The sequence below is a fragment of the Tenrec ecaudatus genome, chromosome 8, assembly GCF_050624435.1.
Source record: "Tenrec ecaudatus isolate mTenEca1 chromosome 8, mTenEca1.hap1, whole genome shotgun sequence".
Classification (NCBI taxonomy): Eukaryota; Metazoa; Chordata; class Mammalia; order Afrosoricida; family Tenrecidae; genus Tenrec; species Tenrec ecaudatus.
The window spans coordinates 95,804,084-95,825,946 of NC_134537.1; the positions used below are offsets into that span (position 1 = coordinate 95,804,084).

General features: G+C 41.6%; 1 protein-coding gene across 8 annotated transcripts in view; it reads left to right on the plus strand.

Annotated features, from left to right (window-relative positions):
* The window catches only part of SLC20A2 (solute carrier family 20 member 2), a 106,247-nt gene that overhangs the window by 43,401 nt on the left and 40,983 nt on the right, over window positions 1-21,863 (plus strand). Inside the window, exon 1 of one of the 8 annotated variants that reach the window (XM_075556599.1) lies at window positions 1,275-1,719. The exons of 6 other annotated variants lie outside the window; for them this stretch is intronic. The gene's annotated coding sequence lies outside the window, so the exon portion shown is untranslated. One more of the 8 variants, XM_075556602.1, reaches the window with a different exon arrangement.

A 21,863-nucleotide genomic window follows, 5' to 3' on the forward strand; every position in this document is an offset into this window, starting at 1 on the left:
ACTTCTTAGTATGGTTATATGGGCACGTAATGTCTGCCTCCCAGCTTTAGTTGGGTGGTAGCAAGTGCCCAGCAGTGCCATCTGATGGGGGTAGAGCCAGGGCTGGCCCGGCGGTTGCAGGCAGAGCAGTGAGGGTAGAATCCCAGACCAGCAGTCAGAGTCTCTGTAAACAGCACGCAGAGGGGATTGTGCTGGTGCTTACCAGCTTTTGCGAGTGAAAATCGACACCTTTGCCGTTTTTGTCCTCCGTGCCACAGATGGACAGGGCCTCCTCAGGGCATGGGCCTGTTATAAGGATCTGTGTTACAGGATACAGAATCCAGGGATGGTTGGTTAAGCCTCCGGTGAGCACAACTGGGCTTTGGGAGATGAGTAGAATATTGAGGTCTCAACTGACATACATAGGATATTTTTAAATTAGAAAAACAAACAGCACTAGGAAGATTTGCAGGATTCAGAGCTACACTGTTTGCATGGGAGAATTGTCATGGAAGGGTCAGCAGTGGGGTGGAGTGGTGCAGGGTGTATTCAGAGAAAAGTTTGGGACAAGTTGCTGGCTTGCCCTGTGTTTAAAAAAAAAAAAAAGACATCTCTCTGAGGTGTCTAGAGATTTGATTGCTGCCTGTACAGTGCGTTGATCTTTCCTAAAGTATCTGGTAAGAGCAAACAGTGTAATGGGAACTCAGAAGTCTAGAGCAAACGAGTCTAAACCGTCTTGAGTAGACTATGAGCAGCTCTGTGTCTGCTATGTTGTACTTACTAAGCGAAGTTATATTTTTTAGAGAAAACTCATGTTATTTCTAATTTTCTCTTCAGTATTAGGAGCTGGGAAGTGAGGGTCTTGGGCATTGGCTTGAGTGCTAATGTACATGAAAATAGTCAGTGACAAGGAAGTAATTCAGGATGAGTAACCAACCACCCCAGGTAGTCAAATGCACTCAGGGTGCTTCTTGCCAAAGATGCTGCCTTTTGTGAATATTTGGGATGTTTGTTCTCAGTTGTAATTTATTAGCAAACCTATGTCCTCATAGCAACTCCTTGGGAGGCATAGAGCACAAAGCCAGTAAGGGAGCAAAGGAAATTAGCTGACTGTACCTAAAGAGAAAAAAGCATTTCATTTCAGGACTGCTTCCTGTCTGACTGTTTGGTGTGTCATTTGCTGTCTGTGTAGTGTCACATAGTAGTGCTACACTACGTCCACTCAGATTATGGCTAACATAAACTGAAAGGCCTGCTTTGCTTTCCCTTTTGAAGAGCATACAGTACTGCCACCTTGTTGCCAAAGTTGTGTCCAATTTGAATGTGCTTGAAAGTCAAGTGAATGCCTGTTGGGAGCCCAGCTTACTGCTCTTTATCTTTGTCAGTACTTGCAAGAGCAACCTAAAAAGTTCATATTCCTGGGCCCTAATTCCATCATTAACATAATGATGATGCTCTGTATTGTTCACGAGAGCACGCCCCTTTGCCAAACTTCCCATTAAGCGGACACTGATGTTGTCCTAGTGAATAAATCCCAGCACACATGATGCAAATCAGCGTGTTCCTGCCTGCTGTGCTGTTGCAGTTAATTTTAGCCGGGGTTTGTTCTGTGAGTTGTAAAACTGTTTGCCGACGTAGACGTTTGTAAGCTGAAATGTGACTTCTCAACCAGATTGTGTTTATGATCGGGAGAAGTGTCTTCGGAAGAATTGTGGCTCAGATTTCCTTTAAAACTTGCTTGTAAGTATCTAGTGAGTTTCTAAGCCTTCTCTTTGTTCCCTTCTCCTTAAATCTTCCTCATGCTACTGTCACGGCGATTTTCTTTTTTTTAAACCACCTCTTGGGAAGACTGGAACCTCTGAGGTGGGTAAAATTTTAGAGAAATCTCAGAATGATGGCAAAATATTTGATTCTTAATTATTTATACCATTGCAAAAGCACTCTGTAGATTATTACTTCTTTTCTCTGATAAAAATGTTTGATTAATGGAAATGATTCCTGAAAATATAAAAATGTTGTGTCATTGGGTTTTATTTTCTATGGTAACTTAACCTTGGTGGGGGCTTAAAAGTGAATTCCTTTTATATTTAACCTTAGCTATGAGGTTATGCTGCAGAAATAATATGTCAAGTGTAATTTTTTAAATAGATGACCAGAGCTTTTTGTGTTTTATTTTCTTTAAGGAGGAGTTTGTGCCTAAAACTAGGTCCCTGTACTCCTAAAGAGAAATGCTTTATCAAAAAAATATTAGAAGGCTTTAGAAAGTATTGAAAACATTCTCTGAAAGATCACATTATTATCATAACTAGCCAAAGGCCATGGAGTTCTCTAAATCCTAGCTTGTCTTTATCTAAAAAATCGTTGCCATCTTAAATTCAGACTGAGGACAGAAGTAAAAACTTTAATATTGATTGGCAATTCTGAATCACCTTGCCTAGGTTGGAAATGAGTTTTAATTTAGAGTACACTAGCTTTATGGCAGACAACTTATTTGCAGTACAGAACCAGGCACAGTTTTATCAATTAAACTATAAATAAGATCAGTTTTAGGAATAATGATTTTAATGAAACAGTTCAAAGAGGTGTAGTAGTTAGTAGCTGCCTGTCAGCTCTCCCTGCCGCCTATGAGCCTGGAGGAGCCATGCCTCAATTAGAATTGTGAACACCCTTTCCCCATTTTGAAAACTTTTCATTTAGAAACTTTCTCTATTATGTATTGTCTACTTTTCAGTCTTAATGACCTAAGATGCTAATAACAATGAAAGGAAATGTTTTGGTGATATATTTAGGAGGGAAAAATATATGAGAGAGAAAAATAAAACTGATGTTGAGGGCTATTTTTAGAGGAAAACTTTTTTTTAATTAGGGTTTTTTTGTTGGGTTAATCTGAAGAGAAGTTTGCAGTCTAGATGAATTGTAATGATAGCAGAAGAACCTCTAACGTTTTAACCCAAAGAAGCCAAGGTGATTTTCTTACAGTGTCTGCTGTGTAACGCAAGTGTGTCCTTCTGACCCCAGAATGTCACAGTTCTTTCGTTTCAGCCATTTATAAGGCACCGTCAGAACTCTGCCGTGTTTCTCAAGCCGTACTGTAGCTGTCTTTTATTCCTTTCATTAACTGCAGCTCAGTCATACAGAAAAGAAAAACTGGGTTTATATATTTTTGACAGGTTTTTTTTACAATTTTTATTTTGTTTTATTTATTTTTAGCTTTTTAACTAAGAAGCATTATTTTCTTTAGGGAGAGGTTGCTAAAAGGCCCTGAAGTATGCTCGCAGTGTTTGTGTTACTGATTTGCTGTAAACTGTGAGAGCGCAAAGCAAGTGAATGAAAGGGGAGAGCGGTTTAATTGTGGAGTGATGATCAGAGTCAGCCTGGGTGCTGCTGCTGTGGTGCCCCCCCTCCGACCCCCCCCCTACTTGCCCCGTGTGCCTAAGGAAGAGCTCTCTGTGACAGGCCCCTGCTGGGCGTGTTGACTGCTTCTGACCTTGGATGTGGCAGATCACCATGAGCTCAACTCAGCGCCACAAGTGAGGAAGCCGTACTGAGAAACACAGGTCCCTCTGACTGGTAGGGAGTTCAGGCCCTGCGAGTTCGAGCCTCTGTGCTGTGCACACCTATGCCTTCTACTGCGAGGCCCTTGCTGCAGCAAACTGACTCTGCGTGTCCTCATGCACGCTCCTCATAGTCCTCCACTGCTTAAAATGTTGTAGACCCAGAGATTCTGACAGAGGAGCCCCTGTATTACCGAGACCTTCTCCTAGATGATAGCCCTCTGTTTAGAAGCTTTGAGGAGTTTTCAGATAAGCAGAGAGGAATCTGTCCCCTTCATCCATCCCAGGTTTTTTTAATAGGCAACTTGTCTGCTTGGCTAAAGGGGGGCTGGGTTATGTAACAAGTTGCCTTTGAATTTGGATCTGGATGCCCGCACTCAGTGATCCTCTGTAGAATGTTCTCTTCTCTTTCAAAGGGCGGTTTTGCCAGGGGAGGCTTTGTGATGTTGAGTTTCACCCATTTATGTAAAATGAGAGACTATATGATAATAAGCTCCACCCTGCAGGAGGAATGCCTACTTCTCCCAGGGAGAGCAGGGCTGCTGTGATTCGTTAGCATGGATTAAGCACCCACAGAGCACTACAATGCACAAAGCAAGCCTCCTTTCTATTCGCGGAGCTCACGTGCTGGAATTAGACAGAGTCTGGCCCTAGGACAAAACAGGCGAACTATAGACCATCCGGAGGAAGAGGAGGAAAGTAAAGAAGAGGCCACCACTGTGGGGTGGGGTGGGTGGCGTTGGTTGAGGGCAATTTGGCTTTCGGTTTACCTTGGCTTTCACCAGGTAGGGTTGGGACGGACTGTGGTGCCTCTGGACCCTGCTTCCCGGTCTCTCCCAGCAGCTGGGGAGTGATGCAGCAAGTGAGGAGACTCAGCTCACCTCCTCCGAACTGCTGCCCTTGTTATTGTAAGAAGGGAGAGGGTAAACTCGACACCCTAAGAATAAGAAATTCAGGAAATGTGGAAACCTCTTTCTTTACCCAATTAGACAGTAGTCTGAAAATCCAGATCGCCCCTGCCCTCCGACCTAACCTGATCTGCAAACGTGTTAGCGGAAAAGGTTCTTCATCCTGCACTGATTTTGAGTCAAGTGCTAAATTAGCTTGCGACGTGTTTGTTAAACTTCTCAGAAGGAAGGCATCACAAAAAACTTGTAAGCATTACAACGCTCATAAAGGAGTCCGAAGAACGTGAGTCAGGGGCTGAGTTCCTCACGCAGACTCAGGTAATGCAGATTAATAAACAGGAGAGCCTCCTGCCTGAATCTGTGAGTCACTCTTCCCTTTGTACTCATCCCGGCCAGCCTCTGGCTAAGGTGCTGGGTCTAGTTCATGACTCCACAACTATGAAACTTCGACAGGGCTCCACGAAGAACTTTTTTAAAAAAAGATTAAAGGGTTGAAAAATGATAGTTATAATAAGAGGTTAGGGAACTTGTATTATTTAGCCTAGAGAGAAAAAATAATAACCAGCAGGCTTGAAATTTTGTTCAAGAATCTATCTGACTCAGCACCAAAGAATGATGGCCAACTATTATCTGCCTCCATTGAAAATGTAAATGCTCCAGGTCCAGGAAGGGTTAAACAACAGCTTGGTTCTCACAGAGCAGATACAGCATCTCCATCACCTGGGAGAGAGAGTATGAGAAATGCAAATTCTCAGCCCCTAACCCAGATCTACGGGAGCCCTGGAGGTATAGTAGTTACCAGTTGGGTTGCTAACCCAAGGTCAGCAGTTCAAAACCACCAGCAGCTCCTCCGGAGAAAAACTGGGTTTTCTGCTCCTATAAAGAGCTACAGTCTCAGAAACTTACAGAAGCAATTTTACCCTGTCCTATAGGGTCGCTAGGTATGGGCATTGACTCAAAGGCAGTGAGTGTAGATTTGCTTCCAGACCTACTGATTCAGAGATGATGGGGCTGATTTGCAGCCATCTGTGTTTTAACAGGCCCCTATGGGACTGACGTGTGGTAATGTTGAGGATCCCTAGGTTAGAAATCACAGAAAAGTTTCTGACAGTGGGTCTCAAACAATGGGCAGGGTTGATTCAGGAAAATGCCATCTCTTTTCCTGAAGTCATTTGAAAATGAGCTTGTATTTGTTTATGAGGTTTTCATCAGTCACTGAAGTGACCTGTCAAAGTCCTTTCTAGCCCTGACTTTGCTCTGGATTTCCGTTTGTCACTTAGACGTTAATAATTAACAGGTGGGGGATGTTTACAATGACTACTGAGCTGAGTAGTTAAATCCTTTTCAGATGATCAAATGAGGTAATACAGTAGTTGGAATATTGTGTTGTTGTTTATTTCTTCCTTTATTTTTGTCACAGTGTTGTTAAGTAAAATCCCTTCCCTGCCCACTCCCATTTGACTTTTTCCCAGCCTGTTGGCCTTGTCAGTTCCGTGAAAGACTGACCAGTGTAATCTTCCTACATGAGAAGGCTATTCCCTGACCTGCAGTTAGGGGGTCAATGTGGAAAAACTGATGGCGGACTCAAATACAACATAGTGGCTGAAAGTGAGTTGGAATTCCACCAGTAGACAGGAAGGCTAGGGACCTATTTTATCTTGACATTTTGTGATTACAATAAATAACCAAGAATACTCTTAAACCCGCTGCCATCAAGTCACTTCACTCAGCAAGCCAGCGTACAGCTGTGGTTGCGTAGGGGGCCCAGAGCTGCCAGTCGTACTCTTGGCTGAGCGGATGGTGGGTTTACACCTGCCAGCCTTTCCCTAGCAGCCCCGAGCTCGTCCACTGGACCACCAGGGTGAAGTAGGCACTTGACACATAAACACTCAATTTAAATGTCTGAGGCCATAGGTGCTCTGTGTCGTTAATCATCTAGGTTCAAGGAAAGACGGCAGTTCTTAACCTTTCCATGAAAAAAATGACTCCCCAGAGTCGACTCTTCATTCCTTCACCTCCTTTGAAACTGTAATCTGTGATTTACTTTTGCCTTTGCCCTTTGGCATGCTGCTCCTTGGTGCTTTTGTTTGACAGAAGCACACTCTACGGTGAATATGTCTATTTGTGATACTTTGTATAGCGTTTAGTACAATGAAAGCTTTTAGCAGTCATCATGAAGAAAGAAATCTCTGTGGGCTTGTTTTTCAGTGCTGTTTAAAAAGCATCCCACAAGTAGCACACTGCCTGTGAAGACCTGCTCTGCTGGAACCAAGGAATCGTGGTCACAGCACTTGAAGATGGACTAGAACCAGTGATTTTTTTTAACGTTTTATTGGGGGCTCATGCAACTCTTATCACAATCCATCCATCCATCCATTGTGTCAACACATCTGTACATTTATTGCCCTCATCATTCTCAAAACATTTGCTTTCCACTTGAGCCCTTGATATCAGCTCTTTTTTCCCCTTCCTCCCCCTCCCTCCCTTGATAATTTATCAATTTTTATTATTTTTTCATGTCTTACACTGTCTAACGTCTCCCTTCACTCACTTTTCTGTTGTCCGTCCCCCAGGGAGGAGGTTATATGTATTTCCTTGTAATCAGTTCCCCGTTTTCTCCCCACCCTCCTGGTATCGTCACTCTCACCACTGGTCCTGAAGGGTTCATCTGTCCTGGATTCCCTGTTTCCAGTTCCTATCTGTCCCAGTGTACATCCTCTGGTCCATTCCGATGTGTAAGGTAGAATTGGGATCATGATCGTGGGGGGGCATTTAGGAACTAGAGGAAACAAACCGATGACTTTTATAGCTGTCATTAATTATCTATTAGCAGAGTATGAAAAAATTCCTTCAAATGAGAAGGCTGAGGGCAGTTTAACTCATTCTCTAGTCTGGGCTACATAGTACATATATTCACGATATTGTTGCACAGTCTCTGCACTGTGTAAGTGGATGTGTGAGCAGACAGGCTGGCCTCTCAGATAGGAACGGATCATCATTTTGTTTTCTCCATTTGTGTTTATTTACAGAGTATCTGAAGTTAAGTGAATGTGGTGGTTACACGTCATGAGAGATATGTCTCACCAATCCAAAGGATTTAGATTGTTTCCTTCTAACACCCTGAATAAATCTTTAAATATAAGCATGATCTTTGAATTATTATATATTCAATAATAGTCCAAATGTCTGCTTACTTCAGCTAATTATAGCAGAAAAATCTATTTTCTTGCATATATAAAGAAAAATTACTGAAGAGTCATTCTAAAGAGCAAAATTAATTTTGTTTCCAAATTCAGTCTATGGCTAGTCCACATATGTGTTAGTGAAAATGAAAGAGGCCAAATGGTGTGAGATAAATTTTGTAGTTGTTCTGTCAAAGAACTATAACCTTGAAGAAAGAGGTGGGGGGGGACCCATTTGTTTATTATTAGACGTCACAGTTACTGAGTTAATAACTCAAAACAGCCCACACAAACAGCCCAATAAATTCCTGGTTAAATAATTCATAGTGTTGCCATTTAATGCAACTTTATTTAGCCATTGAGAGTGGTGGTGTCTGACATATTGAGTAAAAACAGCAGGTTACAAAATAATATGTGTTTATAACCCAGATATATGTACACTGCTCACCAAATGTAACCAATAATTATCTCTAGAAAATAAGCTTATGTGTGATTCTTGTTCGTTATATAGATTTTCGTTTTTCTTTAAAAAGCACTTATTACTAATGACAAGCTTTTCCAGAGTTTTATCATATGAGAATATATTATTTCTAAAATGGAAAAATTGTTTTTATTTTTTTAAGGCAGAGATGTGGAATCTTGGACTTGGAGACAAGGTCCACACAAACTGATGGGTAGTAATCAATAAAGGATAAATCTATAAAATCTGCCATAATAAAAATATTCTGTAAGAATTTGCTTTTATTAGTCTTTAGACCGTAAATGAACTCTACGATGATCTCAAATTGACCACAATCCCAGATTCAATCTTTTGAATGGACCTAAGGAATTCTTGAGGGAACAAAGGATTTTAGCTTATTTTTGAAAAATAATAATGAAATAAATGCTTACAGTTTTGCATTTAAATTTTGCAAAGAACCATAGTCAAGATCTAGAATAGTAGTAAATGGTGGGATCATATGCAGTCGTAAACCTCAGATAATATTTCAAGTGTTGATGGTGAGTGATGACAGAGAGAATCAGTCACCTAGCTAGGATTTCCAAAGCACTTATCTTTATAGTATCAAAGTCTATCTCACTAGTGTTTACTAAAAATGGTAGCACTTTAAGAGTGTACTGGCTTCCTCCATTATTTTTGCCAAATGCTGTTAGGATGTCCTTGTGCGCTTCACTAGAAGGTCATCCCAGGTAGCTGTTTTGATACTGGTAGCAGTTGCTTTGAAAAAACCCCGAGGAAAAACAGTAGGCCTCCCTATTAACCGTGTTATACAGAACACGTGAACATATTAAAGGGTCTCTCTTTGAAGTGTGTGCCTGAACCTGGGCTAAGGTGAAGGAGAATCTATTAGCCAAATTTACTTTGGACACAGACCTTTGAATTGAGACTGAATTGAGTCCACTTTCTAAAGAACTAATACCTTAGACTTAATTTAAAACAAAGTGCTTTGAGCAACCAAAGGAATCTAGTATCACATACTCTTAAATTTGGCCTCCCCTTTGGTTTGAAATCTTTGTTACTCATAGAAGCTTGTTTCCTGGAATACTCAGAGAGCTGGTTTTTCAAGTTTCCTTTGTAGCATTCATTCTTCTTCCTTGAAAGAAGTACTCATCTACATTTATACCCGCCTTTCTTTATTATCTTGTCTTTTTCTCCCTGCAGCTCTGTGATAGGAAGAATCAAGTCATTCGTTGTTGACTTCTTGTGCAGTTGAAGACCTGCCCCACATGAGCTTCTCTTCCTATTCTCGGGAGTGGTAGGGAAAGGCCCAGATAGTCTTAGATCCAAGGGATGAGTATGACCCCATGGACATTCCGGATAGCCACATCTGCATGCCCTATCTGCCAAGCAGTCACATAGCTCTCCCACACATCGGGTGAGCACAGATGTAGTAAATGCCACATCAAGGTGGAATAAATAGGAGATTCGTTTTGGGTTATTAAACTTCTTAGCAAGGAAAACAGCTTTGTGCCTTCTCTTAAAGGGATGAAGCAAACATCTTACGCCATTGCAGAGGAGCCCTGTTGGTCCGGTGTTTCAGAGCCTTGGAGGCACTGTGGGTTAGGCACTGTCCTAACTGCATGGTTGGCAGTGCCAGCCAGTCAGCCACTCCCCAAGAGGAAGATAACTTCCTCTGCTCCTGGAAGATTTACTGTCTCAAAAACCCTATAGTGGGTCTCTCTGAGTCAAAATTGACTCGGCAGCGGTGTTTGGTTTGGATTTTATACTAAATTAAGGAGCCCAGCTGTTAAACTCTCAGCCATGAGCTGAAAGGTCAGAAGGTCAGATCCACTGACTACTCCCAAGCAGTAAGATATGATTGTTTCAAAAGATGTGCATGCCTTTTTTGGAGACTGCGGGCCGCTCTCCATCCTGCGGGGTCACCGCCGGAGTCAGAATCAACTCAACGGCAATGGGTTTGGTTTCACAGACTAAGTTAGAAAAGGAAACTTAGGTGGCTGTCAAGAGAGAAGGTGACTCCTCAACTGTCCCCTCTCCCCACAATATTTCAAAGATTTAGATAGAATATTTTCTTTCTTGCCTCTACCTATTCATTTGTGCTACTTTTTTTTTTTTCTTCCTGTTTTGGCCTTTCTCTGGAAATGAAAAGTAATGGTAAACAGGTATAAAAATAATTAGGATACTGAGATAGAGTTATGGGTGAGCTCAAGGGACTTTTAAAAAAGAAAGAATGATGAGTTAAAGTGGCAGCCAGAGCAGGGAAGGAGACTAGCTGGAGTGTTCTGTCTCTTTGTGCCTCCTTGATGGGCAGAGTGCCCCGGCGACTTGGGGTGGAATGTTTGCCTGTGCACCTCTCTGTGCTTCTTTGATCTTTGCTTAATTGTGAAGTCATGGTGGCTCCAAATTGTGACACTTCTCAGTAGCAATGAAATAAATCCACAACTTGTACTTGAAGAAAAGTGACTCAAGGCCTATGCAAATGGAAGCTTCTCTTGATCATATATAAAAACTCGGCATGTTCATAGTAACTAGTATGGAGGTGGGGGAGTGTGATCTTTATTGTGTTCTGAAAAAGAATGAGCTTCAGGAAGCATTAGTATAAGATTGTATTTCCTATGTCCCTATTAAAAATTAAGTAGTGAATTTCTAAGAACTCAGGTGATCAAATTGGATTCAATTATTTAAGAGAAGTACAGGTATAAAGGTTTTGTTTTGTGTTTTCAGGCAAATCTTGGTCACTTTGAACAATAACAGTTTCTATTTCATTATTGATAGTTTATATATAGTAGTATTTGCTTTTTATGGCTGTGCATTTCTGTACATTTTAACAGGAGTTGATTTTATGACTACCACATACAGGATACTGGACCATGCTAGCAAAGACCCCTGACCCCAAAGATTACCCTTCTGCTGCCATTTGCTAATAGACCCTCCTACCTTTCCATACTCCCTGCACTGTGAAAGCAGCCTCTAACCACACAGCCAATTGGAAAGGGTGGCTAAAGAGGCTTAAGTATAACCTTTGACCAATAAGTGACTTACGCTGTCCAAGGGAGAGTCCTAGGTAGCCAGGCTAAAATATAAAAACTAGAGGATTATCTGAGCAGGGACGTAGGTTGCAGGAAAAATAAACTGCATAACTAGTTCAACAAAATAAACAAGTGACCAGGCAAACAATAGCAGTAAGCCTGGAGATGAAGTGATCAATAGCCAGAGTTAATATAATATGTTATCTAACACATTGAGTTTTCAATAGTAAGTTATGATATATGCAAAGGAACAGATAAGTGTGACATTTGCCTAGAGGGAAAAAGATAATAGGAACTGCCTTTGAAGAGGCCCAGGTATTTGACTTACTAGACAAAGACTTCAAAGACGTAGCTATTATAGATATGTTCAAAGGCTAAATGAAAGTATATTTAAAGAATTAAAGGAAGGTGTAGTCTCAATGATTCATCAAGTAAAGAGTATCAGTAAAGAGAAATTACTTTAAAAAATACAATAACCAAATTTTCATTGGTGGGTCTCAGCAGTAGGGAACTTCAAGATAGACTGTGATTAGATAGTTTGCAGAACAGAAAGAAACAAGAATGGATGGAAATGAACAGAGCCTCAGACAAAAGTGGGTCACCATTTAGTGCACAAATAAGTGCATAATGGCAATGGCAGAAGGAAAAGAGAGAAGAGGACACAAAGGTATTCAGAAAAATAATTCTAAAATCCTTAAGACATATTTTGAAAAATACAAATGTTTATATCCAAGAAACTCTAAGTAGGCTAAACACAGAGACCCATCTCCAGTCATAATCAAAATGTTAAATGCCAAATAGAGAAAATCTTGAAATAGGAAGAGAGGATGCTATAGGAGAACTTCAGTAAGATTAACAACTTTCTTCTCATCGAAAACTGAAGGCCAGAGGACAATGGAATAATGTATCAAAGTGTTGAAAGAACCTGGTATCCAGAAAAGCAATTTTTTACAAAATGAAAGCAAGATAAAAAACATTCCCAGGAAAATTGTTTAAAAAGAACAAAAGCCACTCCTCTTAGCTGATTTTTAAAAAGAAGTTCTAAAAGAAGTTCTTCAGGCTGAAAGGATGTGACATGAGACAGTAATTTCAACACACACGGTAATTAAGCAGGTGCTGATATAAGAAGATTTATTACATATTTCTCTTCTCTCACCTTGTTTAGAATATCCCTAAATAGCCACCCATCTCTATTAGCCTTCTGATTATTATAATAAAGCTGCTTGAGTTTATATCAAAGCATCTCCCACGGCTCCAAGTTTTCTAAAGCAAAACAGGGGCAAAGGGAGCTAGTAACTTGCCCAAGAAAATAAATCTTGGTTCTGCATAAGCAATTAAGGAGCATTCTCAGAATTAGGTAATAAATCCCACAAATTCTTTTTTTAAATGCTTTTATAGACTTTTTTTAACTTTGTATTATGAATTGGGTAAAGGTTTACAGATCATCATCTTAAAATTTAGCAATTCATGTGCATTTTGCTTTTTTGCACTCACTGCAGTCCCTCAGTGTATCTCACACTCCTTATGCCTCCGTTCTTCTTAACCCCTCTGAACTTTGTCCTTAGGCAGTGCAACCCCTTGATCACAAATGGTTGATGATGTTAGGTGTGCATACCTCACTAGGGTGATTTTTGTCTTTTTGTAATTGTTCGGTACCTTGGAGTAGGCTCCAACTCATAGCACCTGAATGTACGTATGCTGGAACAAAGCACTGCCAGTCCTACACCATCCTCACAATTGTTGGCATGCATGATAAGCTCATTGTTGTAGCCACTATGTCAATCCATCTCATTGAGGGTCTTCCTCTTTTTTACTGACCCTCTATTTTATCAAGCATGATATCCTTCTCTAGAGACTGGGCTGCCCTGATAACTTGTCCAAAGTACTCGAGATGACGTCTTGCCACCCTCACTTCTCAGGAGCATCCTAGCTGTACTTCGTCCAAGGCCTACCTGTTGGTTCTGGCAGTCTACGCTACTTTCCGTATTCTTTGCCAGCGCCACAATTCAAATGCTTCAGTTCTTCTCTGGTCTTCCTCGTGCACTGGAAATACCGAGGTTTAGGTCAGGTGCACCATAATCCTCAAATGACATCTTTGCTCTTTAACACTTTGCACTAATGTTCATTGCCACTTTATTCATAATAGTCAAAAGGTGGACGCAACCTACATGCTCATCAACAGATGAATGGATAACCAAAATGTGGAGGTGTAGGCATACAGAGGAACGAAGTGTGATAGAGCACATGATAGAGCATGGGTGAACCTCATAAATGCTAAGTAAAATAAGGCATGCATAAAAGCATCAATTCTGTAGGATCCCACTTACATGAAATATCTAGAATAGGCAAATGCATAGTGACAGAAATTTCCCAGTAATTAATTACTGGGGGACAGGGTTCAAGGAAGAGCACCATGACATAGTGGTTATATGTTGGGTTGCTAACTTCAAGGTCAGCAGTTCGAAACCAGTTGCTCTGTGGGAGAAAGACAGCTTTTAACACTTCCAATAGATCTTGTACCATAGATTTGCCTGGTGCAATACATCATTTGATTTCTTGACTGCTGCCTCCATGAGCATTGAGGATGGTTCCAAGTAATACAAAGCCCTTGACAGCGTCGACCTTTTCTCCATTTATCATGATGTTGTCTTTTGGCCCAGTTGTGAATACTTTTTTTCCTTTACATTAAGTTGTAATCCATCGTGAAGGCTTGCTGTCTTTGACCTTCCTCAGTAAGTGCTTCAAGTCCTCTTGACTTTCAGCAAGCAGGTGTATGTCACTTGCATATCACAGATTCCAAATGAGGCTTCTACCAGTCCTGGGACCACGGTCTTCTTCATATTGCTCAATTTCTCAGATTATTTGCTCAGTGTACATCCCAATTAATTATGGTGAATGAGAGCATATATCTATGACATACACTTTTCCCCTCTTAAACCTATAAGGGTGAGTTCAGCTCCAGACCTGAAGAGGGTGACTAAGGGCCAGATTCTGAAGTGTCACCAGTCTTTATAGGACCAGTAATCTTGGTCTCTTTTGTGATTTTTAGAGTTTATTTCCACTTTTTTTTCCCTTTCACATTCTATTCATGACCTTCTGAACTGATCCCTTTCAGAGCAATTGGAAGTGGTAGTCAGGCACCATCTTCTGGTCTCGGGGTTGTGGAAACTGATATTCACATGGTTCACTAATCCACGGCTCATTTGATTTCGATCTTTGTCATTCTTCTTTTCTCCTGACAAAGAGAGACCAATGTTTGCACCTTAGATGACTGCTCATGAACTTTTTTTTTTTTTTTTTGCTCATGAACTTCTAAGACGACTTAAAAGTGACTATTCACCAAAGTGGAATTTAGAACATTCTTAGTATGGCTTGCTAGGTCAAATGACCTTGGTGACCCTCAAGACTCTGATCCTGAGCCTCCAGGCCCAGTGGCTCATTCCCTCAAGGTGGTTGGTTATCCCTAAGAAGTCTGCCTCACCACATCCATGGCTGTATTTTCAACAAAAGAAAATACCCATATACAAAGAGCCTCCATCGAACTTTTAGAGATTTGCAGGTCTCCTGTCACTCTCTCCTACACCTGACCAGCCTGGGTATCTATTCGTGTGTTGACTCTTAAGTCATTATTATTGAAAGATTGTCTGTATCAGAGAATTGACCTCTGTTGCCTTCAACTCATACTCTTCCCAGTGTCTTCACCTGCCTGCAGTTTTGCCAACCTGCCTCTTGAATATTATACCTCCACACCCAATTGAATACGAACCACTGACTTAGCCCACCTTCCCTTCTGAATCCTGTTTGTTTTTGTGTGCAAACCTTTTCTTGACTATTTACACTAGTGGGCTCATTCAATAATTGCCCTACTCTTTAATATTGCATAGTATTTGATGTGTGTTTGTACCAGCATCTGTTTGTCCATTCTTCCATTGAGGGGCATTTAGGTTGCTTTCCCTGTTTTGCTATTATGGCTAGTGCTGTGATGATTGTATAGGTGCATATTATCTGTTTGTACCATGATTCTTCCTTCTTTAGGAGAGATACCAAGTAAAGGTCCTGCTGGGGCCCATGTTATTCCAATTTCCAACTCTTTGAGAAGTGCCATACTATTTTCCTCAATGGTGGCACCAGTTTACAGCCCCAGCAGCAGTTTCTACAAGTTCCACTCTCCCTCCATCCTCACCAGTATTTGTTGTTTTATGACTTTGTTGTTGTTGTTAATGCTGGGAGTGGGGTGATATCTCATTTTTTTGATGTGCATCTATCCAATGACTAATGTGGAGTAAGTAGTTGGCTACATGTTGGGCTGCTAATCAAAAGGTCAGCAGTTCAAACCCACCAGCTGCTGTAAGGAAAAAGATGAGGTTTGCTGCTCCCCAAAATATTTACCCACTGCCGTCAAATCTATTTCCAATAGATAAATAGATAGATAGATAGATAGATAGCCACTGTGAGCAATAAAATCTTACAGCCTCAGAAACCCTGGAGAGCTGCTCTATTCTGCCCTATTGGGTCGCTCTTAATCAGTATGGATTTAATAAGTGCCAGTGGGTGATGGTCATTGTTCAGTGTCATGGTGTTGGCTCCGACTCATGGTGACCCTGTGCACAACAGAAACAAGCACTGCCTGGCCCTGTGCCAGCCTCACATGGTTATGTTCAAGCCCAGCATTGTCCAGGTCTGCCCCACCGCTTTACCACAAATGATGTTAATGACTAATAATTACATATTTCTTCATATGCTTTTTGGCAGCCTGAATGTCTTCTTTGGTGAAGTGTCTATTTTTGTTCTCTGTCCATTATTAAATTGGGTTATTTGGCTTTTTCTTGTTGAGGTAGTGGGGAGATTTGGTAAGGCTTCACAGATTTAGCTAGTTGGTGGTAAAGTCAGGTCTTCTGACTTCTAATGGGATGCTTTAGAGAAACAGACTTTCCTGCATGGCAAAGAGGAAGAAGTTGATAAAACTTAATAATTGAATCATTCTGTGCCCTCCCTTGCTTTTTCTACTGCCTAAGAACGATTGCTTAAGAATCTGTGGAATGAGAATAAGAAGTTTGGGGCTGTAAATTGAACATGGAAAATAGTTAAGATAATCATCTTCCTCTCCCCAAGGTTCTTATTTATGTGAATGTTGCATTCATGAAAATAATATGCCTTAATAATCAAGGGTCAAAGTTCTATAAATACCATTCACATTTTTATTGAGCTTTCTACAATAATGAGAACAAAGTTGGCAAATGAATGTGTAAGAACGAAGATATCTATTTACATACATGGTGCCCTTTTAAACTGTGGCTGAAGGGAAAATATTTGCCCAATATAACTCTTGGATCATAGCCAGTCAGCTAATACTTCAGGGCACAGAACACAAGTCATGTAAGGTTGGCCATTTCTAAAAGGTCCACTTCTTAAGTGATTATTTGCTCAAGAAAATGAATATAATTTGGTTATGGGCAAAGAAAAGTTACACCTAGAATGTCTGGGAGAATCCATATACAGAACCTATAAGGAATAGAAAATATTTAGAAGCTATTCCCTTCTTAGAGTGGGCACAAGCATATGAGGAGGTTTCCAAAAGTTTGTGAGGAAAAAAATGGAGTTTTAAAAAGTAGAATTTGTCTAGGGACTTTTTGCAGCGCTCTTACATACAACTCAGCTCTTAGTGTCCCTTGTTTTAGGTATTGTACCTTAAACATTCCAGCTCCATCTTTAGTTATTTTAAAAATATCCTTTGTAGGGAATTCTACGTTTCCCAAGGGAGCTCCTATCAGTGTTTGATAGCCCATTCAGTTATAATTCCAGTCTCACCCACAATCCAAATGTAGTCTTTCTCATTAGATTAAAAAGCTATTCTCTTGTGCTGTATCCTCAAATAAAAGCATGGCCGATATGCCTCTCTTACAATACTTTATTCTTGGAATTATTGGTTTATAATACTAAAATGGAAAAAAATAAGTAAAAACTTTACTAATCCATCATACAGTCATTCCAAACCATTTGAACATCTCTATGGACATAACGCTTATCATCCCTGCATTGATCAGTTTTGTTTTGTCCCCTCATTTAAGTCTTCTTCCGGTTGCCATTAAGTCACCCCTAAATCATAGCAACCCCATACGTGCCAGAATTAGATTGCCAGACCTGTCTTCTGAGGTGCCACAGAGTGGTCTCAAGCCTCAAACACTTCGATTAGCAGCCAAATGCATTATTAACTCTTTGACAACCCAGAGACTCCATGAAAATATTTCTAAACCAAACTCACTGCCATCAGGCTCGTAAGGACCCTAGAAAACCCAGTAGAACAGCCCCTCTAGGTTTCTAGGACTGTCCATCTTTACAGGAGCAGAAAACCTCATCTTTCTCCTGCAGGGGGTTCCAACTTCTGACTTTGCGCTTAGCAACCTAATGTGTCACCCACACCACCACCAAGGCTCCTGTGTATGTCATGTGGGCTTTCTAAATCCTCTCTCCCTCCTTCAGCAAAAGGCACCCCGACTTTTCAATGCTTCTCCTGATTGTTTTTGTTGTCTCTTTTAAAAAAAGGAAAGCAACGAAACTTTACAGTATCTACTACCTTATTCATGTAATGCCTTCACAGAGAGCAGCAAAGGCTCTGTTTTATGAATAGAAAAGATACTTAAGTGCCAGCAGGAGAAGACGAGGGAGAGTAGTGAGTATAGCAGGAATGAGGCCTGGATTATAAGAGCAGAGTCTAACTGGGAACTTCAGATCAGAGGACCAAAATAAGTTTGCTCACATTGCATAGATTCACAGAATCACTTCATTTCACTGTTCCAGAAAGGGCCAGACATTTCCACTCCCCTCCACACAACAATCCTATGGGTTACAGCCTATTGTAGAATCACAGAGTTGGGCAGAACATGGAGTCTACCAGGCAGTGTCATCCGAGGTGAAGATTTCTAGGGATGAAGGCTCTGTGGCCGTCTTAATTCAGGCATCCCTGTTTCATTGCGCTGCATTGTACTTCACGAGATACTGCCTTTTGTACACATCAGGCATTTGTGGCAAACCTGCATCCAGCCATTTTTCCATCAACTTGTGCTCACCTCATTTCTTTTGGTCACATTTTGATAATTCTCTCAGTCCTTCAAATCTTTCACAATGCTATTGAATACCTAATAGACTACAGTTTAGTTTAAGCATAACTTTATGTGCGTCTGAGGGGCTTGAAATCCACACGCCTCACGTCATTGCAGAGGTCTGAGGTGTGGCCGTCGTTTCTGTTTTGAAGGACTGGGTACATGCCTACACGGTCCATCTCAAGACATGAAATAAACAGTAGCCTGGTAAACCCTCGTGTGTGTAATTTAAAAGAATGTGTAGTCTATTTTTAGCATTTTGCCCTCTTAGTTTCCCATTATCTTGCCCTCCACACCCAGGCATAGCTAGGACCACAAGGATCTAAGCTCCCCCAAGAAGATCTCGTATTAGTACGACAGCCAGGTGAGTGTCATCCTGGAACTTCTGCTAGTTACGTAGTCTTCATTGTAGTCCCTCTTAGCATGGTGTTGACTAAAAACAGCTCAATGATGCACTTTAGGGACATCATCTAGACCTTTCTGTGGGTCGCGATCCCTTTGGGTGTCAAATGACCCTTTCACAGGGTCCCCCAATTCATAACAGTAGCAAAATTACAGTTCTGAAGTAGCAACGAAAATAATTTTATTGGGGGTGGGGTTGTCACCACAACATGAACTGTATTGAAGGGTCGTGGCATTAGGAAGGTTGAGAACTACTGACCTAGACTATACTTACAGGAAAACAATTCACTTCATTTCTACAGTTAACCATTCATTTAACTTACCAAAACTGTACTAAATGTCTTCTAAAGTCCCTTCCAACTCTATGACTCTCTTACTCCTAGCAATCCTGCAGGACACAGTGGAACGACCCCTGTGGGATTTGGGACTGTAGCGCTCTAGGGGTGGAGAAAGCCTCATCTTTCTCCTGAGAAAGCACCTGGTGGTTTTGAATTGAAGACCTTGTAGTTCTACCGAATGTGTAACCCACTAGGCCGCCAAGGCTCCTTGGAATAGACTGATATCACCCAAACCTCACAAAGCATGCATAGATCTTTTCACCAAGTGCGCAGATGCCAGAACAAAGGCATATTCTTACGACGGAAAAGCCAAGGGAAGCTAAATAAAAGGAGCTTACGATGTGCGCTACCTTTGGGACTATAGATGATAAGCCTGAAGAAAGAATTTCCTGAAAGGCCCCAGCTAAGAATATCGATTCATCGCAAGTTCTTATTAGAGAAAACTCAGCATATTTTGGTTGTACATCTTCAAGTTTTAAAAAAGTGTCTTTCCGTTTGTAAGACTTTGAGAGGGTTTCCCTCGATTAAACTAATTGTGCTCATTGTGGGTAATTTTGGATAATATCAAAGTCTATAAAGCAGCCCTGAAGAGAGCTGCGTGAAGCCCTGTAGGCTCATTTTCAGACACATGCCATTTTTGCAGGATGATTTTTTCCCTTTGCATTACTATGTCCCATGGTCATAGAAAGCTCTGTGTTTTGCGCTATTTTAGTGACTCTCTTATATTTTTGGAAGATGCCAATATTTACTTTTTCTGTCTGGAAGACCTTTAGATTGTTCCTCTGCCATAATCCTAATAAATGACAGGGCAATAAATATCTTTGTACCTCTGTGCTTATTTTCGTGGATTTTTTAGATTGATGTCATAAATAAAACCCTTACTCTGCCCCTTCCTTGTTCAAGGCAGGGTTCTGGGATTGCCTGCGTCTGACCCAGCATGGCAAGTTTACAAAAACCATGCTTTCCGATATGAAAATAAAAGTGATACTCTTGTTTGCTGTGGTTGTTAGCGGCCATGGAGGTGCCCTCTGACTCAGAGACCTCCCTGTGCACAGCAGAATGACCTGATGCCTTCTCCTACACCATCCCCACAATCGGTTGTAAGTCAGACTGTTGGGATCTGATGTGTTGTCATTAGCCCAATTTTGGAAGTAGATCACCAGGCCTTGCGGCCTAGTTCATCGTAGTCTGGAAGCTCTGCCAAGCCCTGTTTGGCACCATTGCTTAGGACAAAACAAGCCCACTGCCATCGAGTCCCTCTCTCTTCATGACCCTGTACGACAGAACTACCCATTTGATGTCCTAGGCTGTACATCTTAGGAAAGCCGTCCTCCACATCTTTCTCCCATGCAGAGGCTGGCAGGTTTGAACCACTGACCTTTCTGTTAGCAGCTGGGTGTTTGCTTATCCCAGCTTCTTGTGTTCTAGCATACAACGGTGTAAAACATTTCTTCAGATACGTATAGGAGGCAGCATTATGGAACTGTTTTTCAAAGGAAGTAGTGGAATTGCAGACCAAGGTGACATTTTTATCATAGCTTGCTCTACTCAAAGTTTCTTTCCTTGAATGACATGAAGCTTGAAGCCTTTGGTATAGACAAGTACCCACAAGTCCAGGTTTAAAATGCCTTTGGTTCAAGCTTCCTGTGCAAGCAATTTTCAGCTGGGCTGTTTTTCAGCTGAACCTTCTTCAAAAAGAAGGCTCCTTCCCGCCTGAGTTCCCGCCTTTTGGAACCATTGTGAGCAATGTAGAAGACTTCCCAGAGGAAGCCCAGTTTTTCTTTCTCTACCAAAGTCCCGGATCCCATAGCTGAAAAGAAGTCAGTAGTGAGCACCAGGCCTTTTTCTCTCATCTCTGGATGCACAGGTCTGGGCCTGAGTCCCTTTTCTGCCCTAGGGAGCCACAGTACAAAGTCAACTGGCTCCTCTAATTCACTCACCACTCTCTGCCACAAAGTCCATGCCGACTCATGGCAACACTATAGAACAGAACCCTATAGACGTGCTGCTGTGGGTTTCCAAGGCTCTACTCTTCATGGGAGTAGGAAGCCCAGTCTTTCTCCTGTGGGGTGACTGGTGGTTTCGAACTGCTGACCTTGCAAGTTCATAGCCCAACTCATAACCACTCTGCCTCCCGGGTTCCTCTAATGCATCAGTCATGTTTCCGTGCTTCTTGATGCCATCATTTAAATATGAGGTAATGATCTGTCTGTCCCTGAACCTTGCTTGATTGGTTGGTTTTATTGCATCTGAGTCTTTTTTTGAGTAAAAGAAGTATTCTTTCTTCTTTAAAAGCATTTTCTTAAATAACTCTGCAGGGCTCTGTATTCGGTCGTCCATGGCAGGGCAGGGATGGACTTCTGGACGCAGTTCTGGTGCTCTGGGCCCCTTTTTAGCAGCAGAGGGAAAGAGAAGTGCAGAGCGCATAGCACGGGGCAGCATTTAACCTTTCTCTCTCCACACTGGCCTTAACCCTGCTGCTTGCTCACTGGGAGGCCTGACCTCTTATTGATTGGGCTTCGGATTCTTGCTCTTTGTTCCCAGGAGCCAACCTGCCTTCTTCCTGCTCCCATCAACCTGTCTCCTCTGTCCTCGTACCCCTTGTGCCCAAACCTGGTCTAACATCAGGTTAAACTGTCCTCCTTTCCTTCTGACCCACTTTCTTCTCATTTGTGCCTTCCTCTTTCCTCTCTCCCCTCCCGCTCCAGCCTTCCTTGCTGCTTCACTTCTGCCTCAGTATCTTCTGCCTCTCTCCAGGCCCATGTGCTGTGCCGCAGCATGCCCAGGACTGTCTTAGGTACTGGGTTGATCACCTGTGTGAAATATGACCCTCCCTCTTTTCTGTCATGAATATGCTATTAATTTAAAATATATTTTAATGAGGAGCGTAAAGTAGACGTTTTTCTTGAGC